The 8140-nt window shown below is 40.6% G+C and overlaps 1 pseudogene; it reads right to left on the minus strand.

Moving 5' to 3' along the window:
* Positions 1-550: 550 nt before the first annotated feature.
* On the minus strand, positions 551-1831 carry Rhog-ps2 (ras homolog family member G, pseudogene 2; annotated as a pseudogene).
* Positions 1832-8140: the final 6309 nt, after the last annotated feature.

Below are 8140 nucleotides of genomic sequence, written 5' to 3' on the forward strand. Positions count from 1 at the left end.
TGTTCTGCTGCTCTGGACTTACAGGGTAAGTAGTAGCCTCTGAAGGGTGTGTGGGGAAGTTTGAGGAAGTTTGGGGGAGTTTGGGGTGCTGGACCACCTATGCTTCCTTTTGTCTGGACTTGAAGAAAGAGAGACTGAGACCTTTGATGTCTGAATTAGCACCTACTCAGGTCAGTGCCAAAACTCAGGCCATCCTTCTGAATTCTTCCATCCTCCACTATTTTGTCCAAATCCTACCCTTTTGGGACAAGCAAACAGTTCTTACCACATGATTTACTCTCCTGTATTATCCATAGATTATGTGCTAAATGTTTGTGTTTGGTCCACATCTGTTTTCCCTCTTTATACTTAGAGTCAAGCTTTTGAAATTGATAAAAACACACAACCAGATCTTAAGTGTTTGATCTTTTTATTGAAAATAAGAGCTTTCAAAATTACAGTGGAGACTGTAATTCAGTTCAACAATGTTAAAGTTAATACTGGTGTCTAAAGAGATGGCTCGCTGATGAAGAGCTCTTGCTGATCTCCAAGAAAACTCATGTTCCAGCCCAGCACCATATCAGGTGACTTGCAGCCACCTGTGACTCCAGCTCCAGGCAAGCCTGGCCTCCACAGCACCTGAACAAACAAGTCATGGGTGGTAGAACAAGTACTTGTTCAAGTCATTACTAAGTGGCTCTTTTGGGATTTGAGTTCTGGCCCTTGTCACTCCAAAACTGTGTGTACTCATTCTCTCTGCTTTGCTGGAATTTCAGTGAATAAGATTTTTCTCTACTGGAGACAGGAGGTTATATTGATGCTGATGTGGGTAGGAAAGGCCCTCAGGAGCTCGGGGCCTGAGTCAGTCAGCAGGCTCGTGGGGCAGGTTAGGGCACATTTTTCTTTTTGGGATTCTGTGGCTCCTCCCTTGGGGGAGGGAGAGAACATCTTGGCAGTAAGCAGCAACAACTTTGTGGAAAGCCGGATGAACTTGGTCAGTAGCAGGAAACGGAGGGAAGCACTGGGTTAGCCTCTTAGAAAGGTCAACCTGGTTGAGGTGACACCTCAAGGGATACTTGGTATTCCCAAGCAGAGTGAGGTGGGGCCCAAAACTCTTTTCCCTGTGTATCTACTTAGGGAATAAAAGGCATTCAGGGAGTTCCCAGACGAGGGGTGCCAGAATTAGTCCTTAGGGCACAGCTGAGGATAGAGAAGGCACCAAGGCACAATTGGGGGGAAGGGGGACAAGGGATAGCCTCCAAGCTGAGTGCCAAGGTCACATGGGGATTCAGGACCGCCCAAGCTTTATCAGTGCTGTGTGGAGCAAGACCCGGACAGCCTCAGCAAACACTTCTAGACGCCATCTTGCTGCGGCGCTGAGCACTCGAGGTAGCACACAGCATGGATCTGCTTAGCCAGTGCCTGGCCCTGCTGTGGTGTGATGGGAGCTTGACCTTGCTCCTTACCATGGGGTATCAGGCTGGGCTCTCAGGTCCTTCTTGGTGCCTACCAGGAGGATAGGCAAGTCAGGGCAGTGGTGACACACCTCTGGGTGCCATTTGTGCCTCATGTTCTCATAGGAAAGTGAACTTGAAATGGAGAAACAGATGACAAAGATGATGGTCTGAAAGTAGTAAAGGGTGAGGAGGCTGTCATATTCTTCCTGGCCCACAGTGTCCCACAGTGTCCCACAGGTTTAGGTTCACGGTGTGCTCACCAACAGCACTCTGGGCACTGTGATGTGAAGCACAGTGGGGATGTATTCCTTCGGAAAGGCACTAGTATAGCAGATGAGAAGGCAGGTCTGTCCTACAGTCCCATCGCCCACCACCACACAGCTGACGCTCTGCATTGTCTTGTAAAGTTACTACCGTGGAGACAGTGCCTCCTCCCTCTTCTGGACCCCACTAGAAGTAGAGACCTGGTGCCCTCCCCGCTTCTAGGCAGCTGGAGGCAGCGGTGGAGATGGCTTAGCCATTAAAGGCTAGGCTCACAACCAAAAATATAAGAATAAGATTTTTTAAAACCTCAATAAAATAGTGGTAGAAAGGAACATTACTGTTGCGGCAAATTTGCTACACCACTTTGGATCCCAGTGAGACACACACACACACACACACACACACACACACACACACACACACCCTTGATTTTAGAGTGCCTTGGCTAGCTCAAAGGTTAGGCAATTATAATCCTCCCCTAGGCTAGCACACATTTCCCTCCTGTAATCCTGGGTAACGCCCTCTAATTCTATATTTTATCTTTGTTGCCCTGGCTCCTTCTGAGCAGCTCCATCGTCTTGGCAGCCCTTCTGGGCAGCCCTTTTTGGGGGCTGCATTCCTTCTCACCTACATTTCGCATTTTCCTTCTGGCAGCTCTAAATCTGATCTGTCTCCCTCCAAATCATAGTGATTTACCCCTTCCTCTCTCCCAGTTCCTAGCCCATGCAATCTGCCCAGCCATTAGCCATTGGTTCTTTATTGATTGATCAAAAACCAATTGGGGAGAAGGACCTTCAGCGTTTGAATATGCAGATTCCCAATTAATTCAAAGCATAGAACCAATCCCCAACACATTACTTAAGAAAGATGGCCCCACTTGTAAGATACTGACATTCAAATGAAGTTCTGACTTCAATAGTATTCAGGTTTTACATTTTCCAGTTTGGGAATTTTTGGAAGGAGAAATTTTCCTTTTATCCTTCTGTATTTGTTATAATATTCTGATAACTTTTTCTTTTTCTTTTTTTTTTTTTTTTGGTCTTTTTTTCGGAGCTGGGGACCGAACCCAGGGCCTTGTGCTTCCTAGGCAAGCGCTCTACCACTGAGCTAAATCCCCAGCCCCTCTGATAACTTTTTACAAGCTATGACTGATGTTCAAGTCTGATTATGATCCAAAAAACAGTTTTGTATTATATCTGTCAATTAATTCCTTTATTGCTTTATTATGATAGTATTTTGGTGGAGTTTATTGTTTATTAACTTTCTTACCTTGAAATTTTTTCTATGGAAAAGTCACAATATAACTGCAATTGACTCTGTTGCCCCCAGGTCATTCTGAAATTTGGATTTTGTGACACTTGCTTTGTATCTGCCACGCGGTCATTTTGGACATCCTGGGTGTTCTTTCTTTCCCTGCAGTCCAGTTGAGAGTGCGCCACAGAGGCCAGACCTCTACCTTCCAACACTATAATGTCTGTTTCCAAAGAACAGGAGTATTTTCTTGAATATATATTTTTAACTTTTTATTGATTCTTTGTGAATGTACAGTGTGCACTCTAATCCCATTAGTCTCCCCGTCCCTTCCTATCTGCCCTCCACTCTTGTAACATTCCCCAACCAAAATAAAATAAGAGAGAAAATAGAAGCAAAAAAATAAAAAGCAAAACCATTTTGTCATAGAAGCTGAAGTGTGTCAAAATGTCCCACAGTAAGCCCTTCTGGCCACACGTATTTACTTGCAAATGTTCATTGCAATGGGTCAAGCAAGACCTCTGGCTTCTGCTACACTATCAATACTGGATCCTCACCTTGATTCCTCTAGGATATCCTGTTGTTGCCTGTGTCATGGAGGTCCTGCAGCTTTGGCTCTTTAGTATCAGCCCTTCCGTATGCTCCAGCAGTTCATAAAGGAAACAGATGTTGCAGTGGACCAAATCAAAGCCCTAGAGTGGACCTGTGTCTGGGTAGTAGCTAAATTGGTCAGCCATCAGCTCTCTCCATTCACACCATCATGGTGAGCTTTTTAGCACTACCCTGAGTAGTTCACCCAAGGCTGTAACCAGCAAGGGGCTAAGCCAGCTCTCCTACCCCCATGCCACCAGAGCCAGATCTACTGTGCTGCTCAGGCAAAGCCAGCTCCCCTGAATGTTGCAGTCAGGAGGTGTTGGTCAAATCAGAAATTCTACTTTGATAGATATTAGTATTTGATCATAAGCAATTTCAGCTATTTTTCCCTGCCTTAGAAAACTACCTATTTCCATCAATTAGTGTCACAGGCTGCATGTGGCATCTTCCTGTGCCAATGTTTATGATAATTTCAACTTTCAAGTAGCCAGCCTCATTGTGTAATGGTATTTTGATGCTTTGTTCCAGGAAATCCATAGTGCAAATATTTCCTCACCACTAACGTTTCTTAAAACACTGGGTCTTTTCTCTTTGAAGAACTGGTGCTACTGGTAAAGCTTACAGGGAGGCATTTATAGGAGATAATGAAACACAAATATATATTACAATTTAAATTTTAAGCATTACATATATACATATATATATTTTTTTTAATTACATGTTACCACACACAGAAGAAAGACTAACAACATTCTAGGAACAAAAGGTAACCAGGTAAAAACTCAGTGTTTTTCTGGGCTTAGCTCTGATAATCAATGTAACCCTAAAATAATCTGGAATAAAGTTGCTGTTACATTATATTACTATCATATTACAACATAAAATGTATTTTATTCCTAAAACAGTTAAAAAGGTTGGCTCACCAGTCCTTTCAGGAAGTAAATGTACTTAGTGGTAAATTAACATATCATAGACATCAAAGGATCGAAATATACACTATTTTTAAAATACACTTTTATTTATTCTTTGACAATTTTATACATGGACACAATCACTTTTTAAAACCGCATCTTACCCCATGCTCCCTTTTGTCCTCCCACACACATCCCAGCACATGTCCATCCTAACTTCAAAGCATTAAAACATAAATTAGAGAATCCAGTGAATAGACCGGCGTGGTAAGGGAGGGAGCAGTGGAATCACACACACCTGTGAATAATCAGTAATAATAATCCGTAATAATCAGTACTGCTAGTAATGTCATTAATGCTACAAGACATTTACTACCAATGCCTGTTTACGAACGTTGTACTAATCTTATCTTACAAATGATTTATACTTAACTATTTCAAATGATCTGATTTTACCCAGGCATCTTCTGTTTTTTCAAACTCAGGATAATATTTTGACCTTCCCTTGAACTTAGATATATATACTTTTTTGGCTCTGTATTTTTAGGTTTTAGAATTAACAGGAAAAAAGAATTCGCCCTGTCCTCTCTCCTCTGAAGCACACTTGTTCACATTTCCTCTTCGCTCACCAGTTTCCTAGCAACGGCAGCAAACAAATGAAAACCTTTTATCTTCAAAAAATATTGAAGTGAGAAATCAAGATAAAAATGAAGGGTAAATGAAGAGTATCTTTTTAAATGCTTATGTAACTAAGAAGGAAAGAAAACCACTTCTTACTTAACTGTTATTTGCACACCAGCTGCTAGTGCTGGTTAGAGGACTCTGTGTGAAGCTGGCCCCAGAGGCCGCACGGATAAGCTTTGAAGATCAGCAATGAACCTTTGACCTCAAATAATATATCCATTGTGTGTGTATTTACTTTCTTTCTTTTTTTCTTTCTTTCTTTTTTTTTTACATCCTGACAGGATAAAAATCACGTACCCGTTAGTAAACAAAACTTTTCATTATAATAATAATAATAATAAAAACAGTCAGAAGATTTTAGGGGAAACCTAAATCACCAAAAATCTTTGTATAATTTTCAGACGGTGGTGTCAATATGTTATGCAATCATTTATCTTCTGTTGCTTTGTAATGTTTTCTTAAAAAGTATTTGCTTCGCCCCCAAGAAACCCTTCCTGATTTTTAAATAATAAGGGAAAATTCCTAGTGAAGTCTATTAAATAAAAAAACAGTTCTGAACTATTAAACTAATTTTTAAAAAACAGGGTCAGACACAGAAGATTTCATTTTCAAGTGGTTACAGGCTTCGTAGCATGTGGCCAGGATATCTGCAGCTATCTGAAAATCCTTCTGTAATCTAAGAACAAAGGACGGCAGTGATCATTAATATCCCTAGGGTAATCAATGCTCTGAGGCTTATGCCAAAAACTTGTGGCTATTTCCATATAAGCAGCAGAGAAAGAAATCAAGATAGTAATTGCTGACCCTTTTACAGAAGGCAGTTGTCCTTACATCCCAGTATTGAGGTGTGTGTGTGTGTGTGTGTGTGTGTGTGTGTGTGTGTGTGTGTGTGTGTGTGTGTGATAAATAGCACAGCTGTATAATCCACTAAACATTTAGTGATGTAAGTGCTAACTGTGATGAACACATGATTTCATCATACAACATTTCCACTTTGTGTCCAGTGTGGATCTTGTTTCTGTAGGCAGCAGAAAAAGAAGGGCTTTCTTTGAGAATCCCTGAGTAATCATGTCCCCAGATCAATACAATATCAATAGCAACATCAAGTATTACTTTTCAGCTGACAGGTAACTATAGCGACATACAAATTCTAGTCACAGTCACAAGTTTCTGTAGCACACTGGCTACCTTAAATCAGGCTAGCATCTGTTGCTGGAACTACTAACAAAAATGACTTATTTTATAAGGACTTACATGCAATCAGCCTTTCTACAACATTTCTAATTAAATTTAAATTTTCACTATTATTTTCTCTAATCTCCTTCCCACCCTTATGTCTCCCACTCTGCCTAAGTCCACTTTCCTTATTTCTGACTTCATTGGTTTGTTTCTGGAGATTCATCGAGTTTAACCAGGACAACTTTGTGTCTCTGTGTTCAGAATTATCTACGGGAGCCGGGCAGCTTCTCAGAGCATACAAAACTGAAGATAATAATGACTGCCCCTGCCTACAATCCCTAAGAAGCCGCCTTTTCTTACAGTCTGTGGAGAGCCAGAGGGAATCGCTGTCAGGACAGAACTGTCGTCTAATCACTCACCAGCTGAAGTCTTCACTGGGAATTGTGCAGAAGACAATAGCAGATTGTTGAGACTTATAGTTGTTTCTGTTGATTGAATTTTGCTGGGTCATTCATTCTCAAAAGATTATTATTACGAAGCTATATTGCTTTAATAGTGTGAAGGTGAACTTCCTATTTTTGTGATTTATAGCTCTAGATCTCTATGAATAATAGTCATTTCCCACAGGCAACTAACTGTTCAACGAAAGGAAAAGATTAAAAAGGTACTTAATCCCACATCATCAGGTGTAGCTTTCAACCGGCTATTTTGTTGATAATTGACTTACAAAATAATTTTACTTGCTGACTTCTGTGTTGTTGCATAGTAACCAATGTTTTTCTTACTGTGGTTGCCATCACACAGGCAAGTATCCAGAATACAGAAAATGATTTAAAAAAAAATGAGATACTGTGAAGCATAAAGTAATCTATTGACTACAAGTTATATTATTAAAAATTATGTTTTTTTTTAAAAAAGGGTTTCTCTGTGTAGTCCTGGATATCCTGAAACTCACTCTGTAGACCAAGCCAGGCTTGAGCTAACTCACAGAGATCTGCCTGCCTCTGGCTCCTGAGGGCTGGGATTAAAGGCCTGTGCCACAACAGCCTGGCCTTACTATGAGTAATTTAAATCTCAGCAATCTGGACGTTTATCTCTGGCTACTTTTACAATGTGTTTTCAGTAGGATTTCTTTAACAATGATACAATGTTAGCTAGAGTTTTATTTTCCTGAATTGCTGTAGAGAGAGCACAAACCTATTTCTACCATCGTTGTTAAATGGTATAATAAATACTATATTATGCTTACTTTTTATAGTTTTAGAGTATGCATCTAGGTTATCTATATTTTTTAAATAATTTTTATTTTTTTAATTGGATATTCTTTATTTACATTTCAAATGTTATCCCCTTTCCTTGTTTCCAGTCTATAAACCCCCTATCCATCTCCCTCCCTTCTTCAATGATGGTGTTCCCCCCAACCTTCCTGCTTCCCTTCCCTGACATTCTCCTACACTGGGAGGGGGAGGGTGTACAGCCTTGGTAGGACCAAGGACTTCTCCTCCCATTGGTGCCCAACAAGGTCATCCTCTACTACATATGCAGCTGGAGCCATGTGTCTGTCCATGTGTCCCTGGGAGCTCTGGTTATTCTATATTTTAACATTTTTTTAAATAATTCTAATGCATACTTATACATTGTGGTTATAAATATAGTGTTTAAATGTTAATGTTTTTCAACTCTATATAAGAGCAATTTTATTCTTTATTATTTTTTCTTTTTTTTTTACACTCCAGATTTTATTCCCCTCCCTGGTCACCCTCTAACTGTTCCACATCCCATACCTCCTCCCCACTCCCCCTCACCACCATCCCGTACCCC

The sequence above is a fragment of the Rattus norvegicus genome, chromosome 3 (genome assembly GCF_036323735.1).
Source record: "Rattus norvegicus strain BN/NHsdMcwi chromosome 3, GRCr8, whole genome shotgun sequence".
Lineage (NCBI taxonomy): Eukaryota > Metazoa > Chordata > Mammalia > Rodentia > Muridae > Rattus > Rattus norvegicus.